The sequence below is a fragment of the Pelodiscus sinensis genome, chromosome 6, assembly GCF_049634645.1.
Source record: "Pelodiscus sinensis isolate JC-2024 chromosome 6, ASM4963464v1, whole genome shotgun sequence".
In the NCBI taxonomy this organism is placed as follows: Eukaryota; Metazoa; Chordata; order Testudines; family Trionychidae; genus Pelodiscus; species Pelodiscus sinensis.
This window is the reverse complement of record NC_134716.1, coordinates 54,145,580-54,164,393: the sequence shown is the minus strand read 5'-3', so window position 1 is coordinate 54,164,393 and position 18,814 is coordinate 54,145,580. Positions and strand designations below refer to the sequence as shown.

The 18,814-nt window shown below is 47.2% G+C and overlaps 1 protein-coding gene across 9 annotated transcripts in view; it reads left to right on the top strand.

Annotated features, from left to right (window-relative positions):
• The first annotated feature begins 7,527 nt into the window (after positions 1–7,527).
• CSNK1G3 (casein kinase 1 gamma 3) overlaps positions 7,528–18,814 on the top strand; it is a 146,421-nt gene continuing 135,134 nt past the window's right edge. For 4 of the 9 annotated variants that reach the window (XR_003090671.2, XM_075931933.1, XM_006130106.4 and 1 more), the window contains exon 1: positions 7,530–7,900. The gene's annotated coding sequence lies outside the window, so the exon portion shown is untranslated. Of the gene's footprint in view, positions 7,901–18,814 lie in introns of all 9 variants that reach the window. The other 5 variants (XM_006130107.4, XM_006130104.4, XM_075931935.1 and 2 more) reach the window with 4 other exon arrangements.

Sequence of the window (18,814 nt, the reverse complement as noted above, 5' to 3'; positions counted from 1 at the left end):
AACAGCCGTTAGTTCGAATTAACTTTCATAGGTGCTACACAGGCAAACCGCTAGTTCGAACTTAATTCGAACTAGCGGAGTGCTTAATTCGAACTAGGTAAACCTCATTCTACGAGGACTAATGCCTAGTTCGAATTAAGTAGTTCGAATTAAGGGCTGTGTAGCCCCTTAATTCGAACTAGTGGGAGGCTAGCACTTCCCAGCTTGCCCTGGTGGCCACTCTGGCTAACACCAGGGAAACTCTTCTGCCCCCACCCGGCCCCGGAGCCCTTAAAGGGTCACGGTCTGCTACGGTGCCCGTGCCAGGTGCAAGCCTACCAGCACCCAGCCAGCAGACCCTGCACCTGGCACGGCACAAGCCAGCCACCTGCTGCCACCCAGCCCTCCGCCTCTTCCCGGGACCAGGCTGGCGGCTACCAGGAGCCTACCCGGGGCCGCAAGAGGCGGGCGCCCGCCTGGTCTAGTGCGGAGATCATGGACCTCATTGAGGCTTGGGGGGAAGCCTCCAATGTCCACGACCTCCGCACTAGGCACAGAAAAGTGGCTGTCTAGGGCAGGATAGCTGCCAGCCTGGCCACCAAAGGCCACATGCAAACCCAGGAGCAGGTTTGCATGAAAATCAAGGTGGTCCAGTGAGACCTCCGACCCTGAGCCCTGAGCTTAGAACATAAGAACGGCCGTTCTGGGTCAGACCAAAGGTCCATCTAGCCCAGTAGCCTGTCTGCCGACAGCGGCCAACACCAACTACCCCGGAGGGGATGGACCGAAGACAATGACCAAGCCATTTGTCTCCTGCCATCGATCTCCAGCCTTCCACAAACAGAGGCCAGGGACACTATTTCTACCCCCTGGCTAATAGCACTCCATGGACCCAACCTCCATGACTTTATCTAACTTCTCTTTAAACTCTGTTATAGTTCTAGCCTTCACAGCCTCCTGCGGCAAGGAGTTCCACAGCTTGACTATTTGCTTTGTGAAGAAGAACTTTCTGTTATTAGTTTGAAGCCTGCTACCCATTCATTTCATTTGGTGTCCTCTAGTCCTTCTATTATGGGAACTAATGAAGAACTTTTCTTTATGCACCCTTTCCACACCACTCATGATTTTATAGACCTCTATCATATCCCCCCTCAGTCTCCTCTTTTCTAAGCTGAAAAATCCCAGTCTCCTTAGCCTCTCTTCATATGGGACCTGCTCCAAACCCCTGATCATTTTAGTTGCCCTTTTCGGAACCCTTTCCAAGGCCAAAATATCTTTTCTGGGGTGAGGAGATCACATCTGTACACAGTACTGAAGATATGGCCTACCATAGAATCATAGAATAATAGGACTGGAAGGGACCTCGAGAGGTCATCGAGTCCAGCCCCCCGCCCTCAAGGCAGGATCAAGCTCCGTCTACACCATCCCTGAGAGATGTCTATCTAACCTGTTCTTAAATATCTCCAGAGAGGGAGATTCCACCACCTCCCTTGGCAATTTATTCCAATATTTGACCACCCTGACAGTTAGGAATTTTTTCCTAATGTCCAATCTAAACCTCCCCTGCTGCACTTTAAGCCCATTACTCCTTGTCCTGTCCTCAGAAACCAAGAGGAACAAATTTTCGCCTTCCTCCTTGTGATACCCTTTTAGATATTTGAAAACCGCTATCATGTCCCCCCTTAATCTTCTTTTTTCCAAACTAAACAAGCCCAGTTCATGAAGCCTGGCTTCATAGGTCATGTTCTCTAAACCTTTAATCATTCTTGTCGCTCTTCTCTGTACCCTTTCCAATTTCTCCACATCTTTCTTGAAATGTGGCGCCCAGAACTGGACACAGTACTCCAGCTGAGGCCTAACTAGTGCAGAGTAGAGTGGCAGAATGACTTCATGAGTTTTGCTTACAACACACCTGTTGATACAACCTAGAATCATATTTGCTTTTTTTGCAACAGCATCACACTGTTGGCTCATATTCAACTTGTGGTCCACTATGACCCCTAGATCCCTTTCCGCCATGCTCCTTCCTAGACAGTCGCTTCCCATCTTGTATGTATGGAACTGATTGTTCCTTCCTAAGTGGAGCACTTTGCATTTCTCTTTATTAAACCTCATCCTGTTTACCTCTGACCATTTCTCTAACTTGCTAAGGTCATTTTGAATTATGTCCCTATCCTCCAAAGAAGTTGCAACCCCACCCAGTTTGGTATCATCTGCAAACTTAGTTTGATACTTCCCCTCCTCCTTCTTCCCCTGGCTTCCCCCTTCCAGCTCCCTCCTCCCAGGTTTCCCCCTCTCCTCTCCCACCCGCTCTTTTCCCCTCTTCCACCTCCTTTTCCCACTCTCCCCAGAGGTTAATCCCCTCCCCCCCAGTTTTGTTAAATAAAGAGAGTTTCTATTTTTGAACACACGTGTCCTTTATTTTTTACATCAGGAAGGGGGGCTAGGGAGGGGTAAGTGGAAGGAGGTGAGGGAGGAATGGGGTACGAGCCCCCGATGGGGAGGACTGGGGTGGCTCTGCAGGCTCCTCATGGTGGAAGCTCTCCTGCAGCCCTCGATTGACCCCCCCAGATGGCAGCCTGCGGCAAGTGCAGCCAGGCTGCTGGCCGAGTGCTGTGATGTGCCGAGTTTGGGCATTCAGGGCACTCCAAGCCAGGACTGCTTTGCTGTCCCTCATTGAGTTAGACAAGCAAGCGGGGAACCCTGAGACCTGTCTGTCCGGGGTGGGGGTCGGGTCCCTTTAAGCACAGCCCTCAGCTAGCTTGAGGCAGCAGCTCGACACTCTAAGTCCTAACCTCATACTCTGCCGGCACCTGTTCCGGCCATCCTTAACTTTGGTTCAGGGTCCACTCAATGTGGACATGCTAGTTCGAATTAGCAAAATGCTAATTCGAACTAGTTTTTAGGTCTAGATGCACTAGTTCGAATTAGCTTAGTTCGAATTAACTAATTCGAATTAAGTTAGTTTGAATTAGTGCTGTAGTGTAGACATACCCAGGGAGACATACCCAGGGGGGAAGGCCTCCAGAGGGGAACGAGCTGAGACCGGAGCTCCCTGCCAGTTATAGCTAGAGCAGCCAGCCAGGGAGGTGTGGACCAGAGAGCAGTCGCTGCTGGAACTACAGCAACAGGCCCAGGAGATGTGGATGGTGGAACAGTTGCCACCAGAGCCACAGCCGCCACAGGCCATGGAGCAGCTAGATCGGCTGCTGCCAACACAGCCTTAGAGACAGCCTAGGCAGGTGAGAATTGCCCCCCCGCCGAGGGACCTGGGCTCACCCTGGGTGGTAGGAAATGCGTTTTGGGAGGGACCCCACTGAGCCGGCAGTGCACTTTAACGCTGCCCACACGGCCCTGGTCTGGGACCTGGTGGAGAGGAGAGCCCAGGTCTCCTTACCACTCCTACCTGAAAGCCACCCCACTCCCAGGCTGTTGGGGAAGCTGACCTTAGAGTTGTCTTGAAAATTGCGTATTTTATTTCAGAACTATTTTGAAATAGCTTATTTAGAAATTTGGCACATCTGCACAGTGCCAAATTTCAAAACAACACGCTACTTCAAGCCATCCCTTACCCCTCGTGCAACGAGGCTTACTGGGATGGCAAAATAACGGATGGCTTGTACAGACATGGGGTAGCTATTTTGGGATAATTCCAGTACCAAAATACCCAGGGGCTACGTCTACACTACAAGGATTTTGCACAACAACCTGTGGAGCATCCACACCTCAAATGAGCTCTTGTAGAATTAAATGGGCAGTTAAAGAGTGGAACAGAGGGCTTTTCCGCCATAGGTAAACCTCCTTTTCTGAGGCATAACTGCTTTTAGTGCTATAGCTATTGTGCAAGAAGGCAAATGTGGATGCTCCAGAGGGGTTTCTTGCGCAAGAAACCCTTATGGGAAAAAGCACAGGTGCTCTGATGGCCATTCATCAGAGTTTTCTTGTGCAAGAGCGTCTTTGCAGTATGGACACTCGCTTGCGCAAAAGCACATCGCTTTTGCATTGTGCTTTGAGGTGTGGACGTGCTTTTGCGCAAGAATTTTTTGTGCAAAAACTCTTGCACAAAATGCTTCTTGCGCAAGAAGCATGTAGTATAGATGTAGCCATGCAGTACAGACGTACCCTTATGGTGCTCTGTTCTGCACCACGTTTATCTCCCCAGCAGCTCAGTTTCCTTCAGGCAGATCTCTAGAAATCTTTGTAGCAAATGTATGTATGGCATGAAAGATGTTCTTTCAATCTAGTTAACTAACTGGACCTCCTTCAGTACCAATTGGTAATGCCTTTTGGGACGAAGGCCAAAATAAACTGAAAATGAAATTGAAAAATAGAATATAACTGACTACACAACTACTCAAAATCTACACTAACTAACAAAAAACATTGAGAGCAAGGAAGAGGGAAATAAAAATAGCAAAGTCTATAAAAAAAGGCGGAAGAATTTAGAGATAGAACCAAAGGTAAAACCGATGGCTAAAACAGAGGGGCAGGTCCTGTTATGGTGATGTGTCTAAAATTTACCCAAATTATGACTTCAATTATAAAAAAGCACATAAGATGTTATACTTTCTCTCCATCCTCACCCTCCAAAACTGAAGAGACTTAATTAGAGATAAACTTAAAAAACAACAAATGGTCTGGTAGCACTTTATAGACTAAAAAAATATGGAGATGGTATCATGAGCTTTTGTGGGCACAGCCTACTTCTTCTAGTTGACTATCTGATAAGCATGTGCTTATCGGATAGTTGACTATTGACTTGACTAGTTGCTCCCCCACCTTGCTGCCTCCATCAGAGAGAGGCAGTGCGGGGGAGGGGGGGGAAGGGCAGAGGGGAGGGAGGGAGGGAGCAGGAGCTGGTGCTGGGTGGGCCATCTTAAAAACTGGTTCCCCCTCCAGCACCATCTCTATGGGGGAGGGGAGGCAGAGGCATAGCAGGGGACTGGGCCAGGACAGCTGATTCCCAGCTAGCATCCAGTCCTACCTGCTGTGCTTCAGCCTTTTAAATGTATTAAGAACCTGGCAGCTCTTAATACATTTAAAAGGCAGAGCAGCAGCGGGGTTAGCTCCTGACCCCAGGAGCTAACCCCACTGCACCTCTACAGTTTCCCCCCTTATCAGCTAATTGACTAGTCAATGGAAATTCCATCCACTAGTTGATTAGCTGATTAAATGCCTTTTAACATCCCTAGACTTAATTAGTCCAAGTGAAAGGCCTACTGTAGTAACTCAAACTCTGTTAAGTTAATGCTTGGTAAACAAGTGTGAACCAAAATTGATGTGTTGGATTTGAGGGCTAATTGGTGGACAAAATAATGAGAGTAGAGGCTTGTCAAGATGTAGGGAGTGGCTCATAAGCATAAATACTATCTTCTGGGTAAACTGTTAAGAAGAAGGGCACAAACTCCAAACTGCTTGTGAGCTCTGTATTTAGATTTCACCAAATATAATGTATGTGAGTTCACACTATATAACAACCTAACCACAGAGTCAGACAATCCCCTCATGTACTCTGTTCTATATAGCCACCAAAGAAAGTCTGTCTTTGTTGTAGGTAGTTCCTTACTCCAACAATCACAATTTTTCAGGTTACTCCCAGTCCCAAAGGACCACTTTCCTCATGACAGTTATTACTATCAGACAGTCTGTTGCACCAAGTGGGTAGAGTCTGTTGGAAAAACTTTTTCCAGCTAAAAAGAGCTATAAGGGATATTCAATAAGGCTTTAATTTTACTCTAAATTTCAAATACTGTTTTTCCTTTTTCCTTATCTTTATTAGAAGATTAGGATTTGAATGGGGTGTCTTGCCATTGCACTGAGCAGGCTGAGCTCTCTGTATACTGAACCATGGACCATGTTTAATGTTGGACAGTGACAGGACTATTCTGACATAGGGTTGCCAGAATAGGGATTTGAACCAGACAGTCTGGTATTTGAGCTTTCTGTCTGGGAAACAAATTGAGAAAATACCAGACATATAACGCATGCGCAGATCGCCCAAACCCGGCTCTTCCGGGTTGCAATCTACTCACCACGAGTGAGTAGATTGCATTATTGTCGAGCCCTGATTATGAGTATCAGTATGTAGTTGAGTACTGCCTGGCTGGTAGACATGCTCATGCTGTCTGAGTGTGTCTACCAGCCAGACAGTATGCAACTATGCAGTAGAGAGGAGGAGGGGGCGGGGCCAGGGCGGGATGGAATCTGTGGGGTTGGACTTGCCCGTGCACCCCACTGGGACCATGTGCAGGACGGGCAGCTCCTCAGGATCCGTGTGCGCCAGGGTCAGCCCCGCTTCCCACTGGCCAATTCTCTGACCCCTTCCCACTGGCCAATTCTCTGACCCTGCTCCCTCCCCCCCGGCCAGCTCTGCTCCCCCCACTCCCCTCCTGGCCAGCCCTGCTTCTCCCCACTGGCTGTTCACCCCCACCCCGATCTCCCCCAGCCAGCCCCAGTCCCTCCAACCAGTCCCGCTCCCCTCTTGGATGGTTCCCCCCATCTGAGATCAAGTGTGTCCTGTATTTTTTTTGAAGCCATCTGGTAACCCTATTCTGACAATTTTGGCCAAAGTAATACACCAAGCTCCAGCTCTTTCTATACCCTCACATTTGAACACTTCTACTGTAGTTCTGAAGGTTTAAGGGTGCTGATGGGAAGCTGATGCGTTTCACTACGTTATGGCTTTGTGTGAGCAGTAAGATGCGACTGCTGCCTCTATCCCATTTACATCTTCTATCTCATCCTTCCTGTGCTTCCTAACTCAGTTGTATAAAGATCAATAGATACCCAGCCACTCAAAAGAATTACGAAACTTTCCATCTTTAGGTGAGGGGCACAGATGCAAGGGGTTTGATTTCTCCTTCCTTTCTCTAAAATCATGAAGTCAAGGTATAGAAAATATTGTTCATCTTCTGAAAGCTTTATCCTCCCACAGGGGGAAGGGAGGGGTGGGATGGGACAAGAAAAGGGCCAAGAGAGAAAATCTTTCGCTTATACATGTGAGCTCTAGAGCAGCGTTTATAAAAGAGCCAAGCGGCTCCAACCAGGACTGGGGCTTTGTTTTGCCGCGTGCCATACAGAGCCGGGCCGGGGCTACACGAGACCGGAAGGTTGGCTTAGCGGGAATCAACATGCCGCAAGTCGGGAGGGCAATGCTTTTGGCGGTGGGCGCGGGCTGTCCCGGAAAGGGCAGGGCACCCTGCGCAGGGGCAGAGCCCGCGATGTAGCGTAACTGTTGAAACTACAAGGGCGCGAGGAGCCACACAATGCCGCTTATTGCCAGTCCCACCAGGCTCCACATTTAAACGTCACGTTTCCTCGATTCTGATTGGCGGAGAGGCCTGTCGCTCTCTAGTGGAAAGGAGCGTCTGAGGAGGCGGCTCCCGACATCGTCGCTAGGCTTCATCCCCGCCTCGTTCCCTGTGTTGTCCAATCACGCTTCTCCTCTCTCCTCGTGTCATTTAGTCTCCGCCCACCTGCCAGAGTGGGCTCATGTGCCCCGCCCTTTTCCTTCCCTTCTCCCGCCCCCGGTTTTCCTTCGGCTAGTTCCTGGTGTACAGTCCGTACCCCCCCCCCCCCCCGCTTCTTCCCTCTCGGCGGGCCCCGCCTCCTGTGGCGGGGCGGGAAGGGGCGTGCGCTGTGTGTCGCTGCCGCTACCGCCGGGGCGGTTTCCGCCGCCGTTTCCCTCTGACTCGGAACCCCTCGGGCTGCGCCCTCCCCCGGCTCTGACCCCATTTTGCCGCTGGCGCCTCAGGCTGGGAGGGCGGCTGGGCAGGAGCCGGAGGGGTCAGAGCGCTGGGGCCATTCGCCGCCGTCCGGACAGCTCCAGCGAGCCCTCGCCACTGGGAGCGGCGCCTGCGGAGCCGCCGCCTCCTCCCCGCCCGCTGCAGCGGCAGCTTCGCTTGCCCCAGGTACCCGGGAGGTAAGCGCCCTGTGCTGCGGGTCCGCATCTCGGCCGGCGCCGCGCCCCCTTCTCCAGCTGCGGGACGGGCCATGGCCGCGGGGTCGCTTGCCCTGTGAGGGCTGGGCAGCGAGCTGAGCCGGGGTCCGCGGTCCGGGGACTCGCCCGCTGTCTGTGACGTGAGGCGCTTGCTTGGAAACAAGTTCGGCGTGGGCAGCGCCTCGGTGGGGCGGGTGCAGGCTGCGGACGAGGAGGTAGCTGAGGCCGGTTGGAGAGCGGCTGGGGGGGCGTGCGAATGCGGGCAGGGCGCTGGGGGGTTGGCTGTGGGTTTGGGTGGGAGGGAGCTGGGCACGGCCGCCTGGTGGTGACTCAACGGTCACCCCCAGCGTGTGGTTGCGCTGTGTTTTTGTGTGCGCGCTCGCTCGTCTGGTGGACACATTTGTTCTCCTGGAAGAGACGTGTGTATGTGTGGGGGCTCCCAGCTTGACTCGCCCAATTCCGAGCCAGGTGGGAAACGAACATCTAATCTCCTCTATGGAACACAGGTCAGCAGAGCACATTTAAAGCTCTGGAGAGAGTATATTGCTGTTCTTGACACTGCCCTCCGTTTTGTGAAAACCTTCCCCGCCTGGTGTGATAAAGTGATGTGGTGGTCGGACCTCATCACTTTCTGTTGTGCTGTTGTTTACTCTTTGTGCTGCACAAGTAATTCTGAATTCTCTAACGCCGTTCTGTTTGTTATTGCTATTAGTCACTGACTTTTCCTTTTGTGATTTTAACCATTAATTGCAGTACTATTGATAACTAATTCTGTCTAAGAAATAATCTGTTTTTGTGGGACATTAAATATTGTCTGTAAAATTGTGTGAAGTACATTGTATTAGGTTGCTGAAGGTACAGTAAAGCAAGTAAGTCCAAGTGAACTAAGTGTTTGTTGGGGGAAAAAAATTCCCCTTCGTTTAATAAACAGGAATTCTGTCAACTTTATTTTTTAACTTCCCCAATTTTAAAAAGAACAGCCTCTTATTTCGAAGTGACCATTTAAAAAATGACCCAATCTGGACATATTCTGATGCTTTCTGATTCTTAAATTATCCAATCTCATGTACCGTTTCAATGCTTTCTAAATTCTGTGTTTAAAGATACTTGTCTGAGGGAGTCGGTGTTTTTAGAGATGGACCAATATGAAAACGCTCACGGGCACTCAAGTTTCTACTTGACCTGCCTGATCCTGAAGAATTACAGGTCATGTCTTCGATAACTTAACACTTTTCACAAAACAAATGTACTAACATTTGAAAAAGGCCCTCTTGCCAGTAGGGATGTGAATGACTAGTCGACAATCAAATGTTTATTGACTGGTTGCTTCTCTCCTCTCCCCTCCCTCTCCTCCTTGCTGCGCCTATCATAAAGAGGCAGCAAGCGGGGGAGGGAGAGAAGTGGGTTTTTCAAAGCAGTAGTGCCAAGTGGCGCTTGGGTCCAGATCCTAGGCTCCACGTGGCACTGTTGCTTTCAAATGCTATGTGGAGCTTGATGCCAGGCTCCCTGCAGCGTTTCAAAGCAGCAGCGCTGCATGGAACCCAGAGTCAGCTGGGAACTCAGAGTCCCCAGCTGACCCCAGTCTCCATGCGGTGCTTTGAAAAGCCGTAGGGAGCAAGGGGCAGTGAGAGACTGCTTGAGTCCCCCTGGCCCTGTGCTCCACATGGTGCTTTTGCCTTTAAAGCATAGTAGCAACCCCAGGGTGGAGACGCCCTTATCAATTAATCGAATAGTCGATGCTAATTGACTAGTCGATGCAATTTGCCAAATCGAAATTTTACATCCTTACTTGTCAGTCCAATTATCTCCTTGTTACTATACTAATTTGTCTCGTGATTGTTTCACTATTTGGTTGTCCCATAATAACTTTTTGCGTGAGTAATAGGCTTAATAGGCTCTAATTTTGCCAGTATACCCAAACACTGAACACTAGAGGAAACACTGAAACTCACTTAAGAATTTGTCTGTGTGCAGAGTGAATTTTGTTATATGCACCAATATGGAGATGTGTGATGCACAGCCTCTATATTGGTGCATGTCACAGAACTCGTTCCACACATGCGTGGTGTGTGATGGGGAGGGACAAAGGGTTGCAATGTGAGGGGATGATGTTCTGGGGTACAGAAAGGGGCTCAGGGTTGGGATGTGGGGGAGCATAGTGAGTGCTCCAGATGGGGGTGCAGCCTATAGACTGGGGGCTGCAGATGAGGCATTTGGAGTGGGTGCATGCTGTCTTGGGTAGAGAGAACTACCCCCAACACTCACGGCAGCAGCTCTGACCCAGGTAAGGAACACTTTTCCATAACCTAAGCAGCTCCAATGGGGTATAGCTGCGGGAGAGGGGTACCACTCCATGGCACTGGCATATCTGTGCTGGGCTGGTTGGGGGCTGGAGGAGGGACACTTCTTCCTCACTTGTGGCAGGTCTGTGCTGGGACTGGGGAAGAGATGCTTCGCTCTTGGCTGCAGTATGGCACTGTGTCTTGTGGACAGAGGCTCGTCTTCCCCACTACAGCACTGAGCTACCGCATGGAGCTTAATAAGCATTTGCATGGCCGCTCAGCTTACAGTGAACTTGGGTGCATATTGAGAGAACTTGCATTAGTACACATAGGTTAAAAAAAGTTCTAGTTTAGTGTAGTTCATTCCCCCACTTTTTAAAAATCACATAACTTTGATTTTTATTTTTACACTGTTGTTTTGAAATTGGATACAAAACCAATATTGCAGCTATAAGAGCAACCACAAACCATGTAAAAAAGAAAAAGTTAACATGAGGGAACTTAAACTTATCAATGAATCTGGGGGTAAGTCTAAATTACATCCCTCTGTCAAAAGAGGGATGTAAATTTAGGCAAATTGAAAGTGCAAATGAAGCGGGGATTTAAATATCCTGAGCTTCATTTGCATAGTTGCATCACAGCTGTCTTTCGAAAAAGGGTATTTTGAAAGTGAAAGCGCCACGTAGGTGCAGTTCTTTAAAAAAAAAAAAAACCCTTTTAGAAAGATCTCGTACTCCTCTGTGCATGTTCATAGTTACATTGTGGGTAAGCCATAAATGTATACTACATGAGCAAGAAAAAGGGGGAGGTGCAACAACTATAGTCTATAATTCATTCACTGTAAGGTGAAGATTTGTGTAATTTTCACATTTTGGTATTGATTTACTTGTGCTTCTAGAGATGTATGCATTTGGCTTTCCCCGTATTATTAAATGTGAAAAAATGAGGCAAATATTCAGCTAATTGCCATGTTTATTTTTGTAGCATGTGTGTGAATGGATTGCTAGCTGAAATAAACATCTATTCATATTTTTTTCTTCAGTTAAAATGAATGGCTCTATTAAAACCTAATTGTGTAGAAATAGGGTAGTTTGAAAGTAGGCTGGAAAGATGGACTTGTGGTTTAAAGCACAGAGCTTGTAAGCAGATATCTGGGTTCCACTTTGGTCTGAGCAGCTTCAGTGCTTCTGTTTCCTCATATGGAAAATGGAAACACAAGTCTGTGTTGCAGAATTGTTATCAATCTTAGTTCTTGTTTGTTACAAAAGCTCAAAATGCTTTATACCACGTTAGTATCAGAAAAATAAATTGGTAACTAGTTTACACAGAACAGTTTACCAAGTATTGAAGAATTTTGATATACATAAAATCTATTAATTTACCTAACTTTTTTTATCTATTCAGTTGAACTGTATTTTAGCTTTGTGTATTGAAATACATTTTTTTAACAGGTCTTCACTATAATTGCACTTTTTTGGCTAACTTGTTCCTTTACCAGATATTTTAACAAAGGAAGCTACTGTATGCATGTGCTTACAGTATGTGTATATATATATATATATATATATATATATAGTATATCATGAGACCATAACAATTTATTATACAAGAAATTGGTAAGTTGTAGCATAGTTGCCAGTCGCCAAAAGTAGTCATTTTTAATACAAGGGACAGTAGAACCTCAGTTACAAATACAGGCAGTCCCCGACTTACGCTGTTCCGACTTACGTCGGATCCGCACTTACGAACGGAGCATTCTCGCCCCGAAAGTCGGGGCGAGAGAGCCCCGTTTGTAAGCTGCTCCGGTGCCCCTGGTCTGCTGGAGACCGTCTCCAGCAGACCAGGGGCACCGGGCGGGTTCCCGCGCTTCTGAGGCTTTGCCAGAGCAAAGCCTCAGAAGCGCGGGAACCGCTGCTGCTGCCCCTTGAGACCCGGTGCCTGTGGTCTGCTGGGGACGGTCCCCAGCAGACCACAGGCACCCGGACTGAAGCCGCAGCCGCGGGGGGGTCCCGCGCCTCTGAGGCTTTGCCAGAGCAAAGCCTCAGAGGCGCGGGGAACCTCCGCTGCTGCCGCTCCAGTCTGGGTGCCTGTGGTCTGCTGGGGACGGTCCCCAGCAGACCACAGGCACCCTGACTGAAGCCGCAGCCGCGGGGGGGTCCCGCGCCTCTGAGGCTTTGCCAGAGCAAAGCCTCAGAGGCGCGGGGAACCGCCGCTGCTGCCGCTTTGACTGAAGCGGCAGCAGCGGTGGTTCCCCGCGCCTCTGAGGCTTTGCTCTGGCAAAGCCTCAGAGGCGCGGGACCCCCCCGCGGCTGCGGCTTCAGTCCGGATGCCTGTGGTCTGCTGGGGGCCGTCCCCAGCAGACCACAGGCACCCAGACTGAAGCCGCAGCCGTGGCGGGGTCCCTCACCTCTGAGGCTTTGCCCGCTGCTGCTGCGGCTATTTATTCTTTTCCTAAGTTAGGAGGGCACAGTAGTTCTGATTGGGATTGAAGAGGGGATGGAAGCCAGATCCAAGATCAATGAGCCCTGGGAAGTGGACCCATTGAAAGGAGACTGGACCTGTGGATGCCTTGGGGTCTGCAAGAAGGGCCTGCTTTGGGAAGCCTCCTCTTTGGAGGTGAATGTGGCAGCATTGTGGCGCCTGCTTTTGGGTGGTGTCTCAGACTCTAACTGCAGATTCATGGGACAGCTCTCACAGTTCTTGTACATGCATAAGATGATAGATCTGGGGGGGAGGGGAGGGCAGTGGCATAGTGAGGGCGCCGGAGGGGTCAGTTGCCCTTGGGAGAAAAATAATATAAAATTTAGTTAAAAATAGATGTCACACGTTTTTAAAAGGAATACCATATCTCCTGCCTTTTGTCTATTTTTGTCTCTTTAGGCCCCCAGTTAAAATTTTCAAAAGCACTTGAATGACTAAAGTCATTTTTGAAAATTGGACTTGGAAATCTAAGCTCAGATTTTCAAAGGTAATTAAGCTCCTAAAGAGACAGTTGCCAACTCAGATCTTCAAAGATATCTATCTGATCTTTTCACACCTCTGAAAATCTGGTTATAAGTGTCCTAGTCAGTTCTGAACGTGAGATGTAGGAGCCCAGTCTTAATTCCTTCAGGCTTTTTTTTTTTTAAAAAAATTTGAACATCTATCTACACTAATTCCCCCCTCCTTTCTCTTTCACTAGCCAATAAATGCATGGATCAAAATTATAGGTGCTTTGTGAATATGCTGACTTGAGAGTGGAAAGATTTCCTATCGTCATGTATGATTCCTGGTAACCCATCTCAAATATGAAAAACTAGGTTGATACCTGTTCATATCAGGAGCTGTTGAATTCAGTTCACCATTTGCAGTATTTGATTAGGATGGTTAGTGGAGAAGATAGTTTCTTTTTTTTAAATTTATACTGTGGTCTAGGATGGGCTCACAAGAATTCCGCTATTGTTTTACCATGAGTTTCAAAACATTTGGTGTTTTTCTAAAGGCCTGGAGTCAGTTGATTATGTAGGAATCTCAGCTTTCATTTAAAAAAAAGTTCTCTATACTTCTGGGCCTTACAGCTAAGGAGGAAAACTTTGAAACATGAACCCTAAATACTCAAGAAACAAAAGACCAATAAAAATCCAACATGTTTTATTTTTAAAAAATCTTATGATTTGTAGACCATTCTCATAACTTTGTGTAGGCATTCCTTGTGATTTTTTTGGGGTTGGCAATATTGCTCTTTGGTGAATTTAGAGAGGTCTCTCCCTTCAGTTTCCCTTTCCACCCTCCTTTTTTGTCACAGGTCATCAGAGAATCATAGAGACAGTGGAGAGTAGGGTGAGTCCATGACTATGGTTAATGACTGGTAAGGGTGACTAACTATTATCAGCCAGTGGTCTGAATGAGCTATCTACTGCCATCTGTTAATCAACTGTAGGAAAAGGCTTCATGAGCAGACCTTATTTATATAGACAACTTACTTTGCCACAGCGATCAGTAGACACACTTGCTGTCTCAAGGTGATCAGTTTTGGGTTGAAATTCACTTAAGACTTGGAGCTGGGAGAATGCAATGTTGTTATCCATATTGTAGGATTAAAAGACCTGAACTTAATATGACCTGGCTTAGGGTCTACCATAACTTGAACACTAAGCAGAGGGTAGTGTTACATCTAACTGAAAGTCACAGAAGATGGAAACAGGTATAATTTCTGGTGGTGTAGAGTCTATTTGGGAGTCCTCAATTATATCTGACACTTTAAATCCAGTGTTTAAAGGCAGAGCTGACTAGAATCGAGTCCTTGTCTTGTCTCAGTGATCGCTTGAGCAAAAATCATTGATAAAATCTTGTGTAGACTGACCTTGGACTCAACATGCAGGCAGTGTGTTGAAGGGCAGTGCAAAGGAGGCAATGGTGGTAAGGTACCATATTACCTAGTGAAATCATTGGTGCTGAAATCACTAAGGACTGAAATTTGACCACAGAACTGACATTTTCTTAACAAACACTCCATTTTTGCTATTTAAAAAGTAAACCAATGTAACAGAACTGCAACGCTCTCTGGTAATTTTTTAAAAATCAAACTTTAAACTTTTTATTGAAAAAATTGGATAGTTTGCAATTGAAAATATTTGACCTACACTTAAGGCAACTGATTTAATTTTGTGTAAAATTTTGCATAATAAAGGATGGCATTTTTTTGAAAATGTTCAATTATTTAGATATACATTTTGATCAGATCTACTTGATGTGATATTTGCGTATGGTTGTGGCTTTTTTTCCCCCCCTCTGCTCAACAAAAAATCCTGGGAGGGGGCGGGGGGCCCTGCCAAAACGGTTCGAATTGGGCCCCGCACTTCCTTAAGCCGGCCCTGTCTACAACCCCATTAAGTCAGCTGGGTTGAACAAGGTGTAAGAGAGGGCACAATTTATCTAGTAGAATTGGTTTACCTGTGCTGATGCAGAAATAGCACAACTGAAATTTCAACTTGTAGACTGACTTTTCAGAGCTTTCAGACTTTTCCTCTGCCAGAGGAAAACATCTTTTTACCTCTTAACTAAGCAAATTGAAAAGGAAGTAATCAAGACCAAGAAAAGAGCATACAATGCTGTTTTCAGATTTATCTTGATTCTGGCAGTCTCAAACTTTTGATGGTTGACTTTTAAACCCTTAATTTTTAATGTAGTTTATTGTAGACTTTTAGGCTACATCTACACTGGCATGATTTTCCGAAAATGCTTTTAACGGAAAAGTTTTCCGTTAAAAGCATTTTTGGAAAAGCGTGTCTAGATTGGCAGGACGCTTTTCTGGAAAAGCACTTTTTGCGGAAAAGCGTCCGTGGCCAATCTAGATGCGCTTTTCCGCAAAAAAGCCCCGATCGCCATTTTTGCGATCGGGGCTTTTTTGTGGAAAACACTACTGTGCTGTCTACACTGGCTCTTTCGGGCAAAAGTCTTTTGGAAAAAGACTTTTGCCCGAATGGGAGCAGCATAGTATTTCCGCAAGAAGCACTGATTTCTTACAGTAGGAAGTCAGTGCTTTTCCAGAAATTCAAGCGGCCAGTGTAGACAGCTGGCAAGTGTTCCTGGAAAATGAGATGATTTTCCGGAAAAACCTTGCCAGTGTAGACACCGCCTTTGTGTAGTTTCCTAAGTTTAAATTTAATTGGGGGAAAAATCCATCTTGTTGTTTTGGCTCCATCTTTGGACTTTAATGGGGTTTCACAATTTAGATCCAAAGCATAGACTCCTGTCATTTGAACTCATAGAGTAGCTGTCAGCACTTCTATGTTGATTAGTTACTAGAAGGGTACAAAGCACACTTAGTAGAGGGTTTCACAGCTATTTCCTGACAGCAAAGGAATGTAGAGATAGACTTGGAATCAACGGATGCTCCTGTGGCATTTTGCTTTAGTAGTAGTTCCTTATGCCTCTGTTTCTAGGTTACATTGTTTCCTTTATGCTCCTGCCCCTCTTCCACTTGTGCTATTAATCAGACTGTTTCACTTTGGAAGTAAAATCCTCTTTAGTCAGCTTACCAGTTAAATGTTAGATTTAGCTGGTTAATGGACTAAGCTGGATCCCAGTTCGGGGCCATTGTAGCCTGACTGGGGCAGTACCCAGCCTGCCTCTGCTGATACCACAGCTGGGGAGTGGGGATGAAAGGACTGTTGACTCCTTTCCCAGTCGGTTGCATGACAGTGGCAGACTATGCGCGGGGAGCTTGGATTTAAACCAGCTCCCCCACTCCTCCGCTGACTTTGTATCAGAGGTGGGGGGGGGGGGGGGAAGAGGAGGAAGGAGTGGCTCCCCCCCCCCCCGTAGCTGCCTCTGATAAAGAATCAGAAAGGGAAGTGGGGGAGCTGCTTGTAACTGAGGGATTAACCAGTGAGCCCAGGCTTATTGATTAACCATGTACTCAACTACACACTCACATCCCAAAGTAATACCAGTAGGAAAAACCTATGCAGATGTAAAACAGTGGAGTCTGGCAATCTTGTGTGTGGGTAGTGGTAAATAAAACATCTTGCAGGCTACACATAAAACCCCAATGGGTCGCAGGCTGCCCACCACTGCTGTATCTCTTCACTAAAACATACTAGAGCAGTGGTCTCCAACCTTTTTAAGCACGAGATCACTTTTTTAATTTAAGTGCAGTCCAAGATCTACATCACACCCAAATACCCTTGCCCCGCCTCCTTTGTGCCCCTTCTCTGAGGCCCCACCTCCTGCTCACTTTCACCAGTCTGGGGCAGAGGGTTAGGGTGCAGGCTCTGGACTTTAATTAAGGGATTTGGAGTGTGAGAGGGGCTCTAAGCTGAGCTTGGGGCAGGCAGTTAGAATGCGGGAAAGAGTTCTAGGTGCAGGCTCCGGCAGGGCATTTGGATGCAGGGGTGCTCGGGGCTAAGGGAAGGGCTTGGAATGTAGGAGGGGGTTCATGACTGCGGCAGGGTTTTGGGATGTGGGCTCCAGCTGGGCCCTGCTTACCTCAGGTGGTTCCTGGGTGGTGGTGCAGTGGGGCTAAGGCAAGCTCATCCCTGCTCTACTCCCAAAAGCAGCCAGCATACTCTATCCCAAGACCTGTTGTGCCCCCTCTCTGCTCTTGGAGATAGGACACAGAGTGAGAGAGGGGGAAACCTGACATAAGCATCCTCCTCTCCCTCCCCTGCCCGGTAAGCAGGAGGTTCCTGAGGTGACAGCTCCAAGACAAAGGGCAGAAGAAGCGCAGCAGTGGGCGGAGGGCAGCTGAAGAGCTGGCATGCTGGCAGTTGATAGCTTCTTGGTCAAACCTGTCAGGATCACCTGTCAGAGGCTCCAAGATCTAGCGATAGATCCCAATCTACTGGTTAGTGACCACTGTACTAGAGAATAACGTAACTAGAGAATATCCTTATAGTGCATCATGGAATCCAGTGTTCTAGAGGCATGTGATGGTTAGGTGAATAGATGTATAGAATTTTTTTTCTTCTGCATTTTATGGATTTATATGGAAATTTTTTGGATTTGAAAATGAAAACATTTAAAAATTATCTTGAGAGAGACTGACTTGGAAAGCAAAAGAAGTAGACCATTTATAGAAAGATGTGCCAATACGCTTTTATATTATCATTTTATAGTGATGTCCCTGGGCAAAGAGAGGTTTTTTGACAATTGGAGATACTGTGTCCTCGGTGCTTCTAAGATGGCTTTGAGATGGCTTTCTAAAACTACATTTTAATTAAAATTGTGATTGACTATGTGTTCTAACTAGGGATTTTAAATTTAGATTGATTAAATGAATACTCAATCAGATTTCCATCGACTAATCAAATAGTCGATAAGGGCGCCTCTGCCTTTGAACTCTGGGCTCCTGCTACAGTTCAAAAGTGGAAGCCCAGCAGGGAGTGCCCCTGGGTGCCTGAGCCTTTGAAATGTACAAGAGCCCCAGCAGTCTTACATCTCAGGATTCATGTTTGCTGGTAAACAAGGGTTTGGGTTAGGATAAAGCCTCATAACTGTGTGTAAGTCTAACTGTCATAGTTACAGTTTTGATAGGGAGGAGTGGAGTGCAGTTGAAAGGAAACTGAGGCTCCCCAGACAGTAAAAAGGAATATGTGGGTGTAGAGGATGGGTTGCTGGATTCTGTATGTGTTGCAGAGGAGGTTGAGGCTGGGTCTGCTCACTCTGCAGCTTGATTAAATACTTGAGCATCTCGGTTTGCTCCTCCATGAAGTTGATTATGTGCACAATGCTGTCTTTCCTACTCTGTATTTTGCTCAGCTATTGCTCCTCCCTTTTTGGGATCTCAATTACGAAATGCTTCAGAATCTCCCTCATAAGATCCACCCTGTTTTCCTTGGGTCTACTTTTTAGTTAATGCAGTCTGTCAGTGGGAGACTGTTCTGAGTTCTCAAGGTTTCATCTTCAGCATAGAATGTCGTAAGAGATTGTGTTAAATTCCTACTTAAAATTGAAACATTTCACTTACAAGCACCTTTTTCAACATATGCAGCTACTTTCCCACTGGCCCTTGACAGACAGACACACATCTCTGCATGCATTGTAAACATGATGAGTTTGGGGGAAGTGGAAAGGGGGGGCATGAAGAGTGTGCATGGGGGCATAAGAAAATAGTCATGGCTTGTGTAGCAAG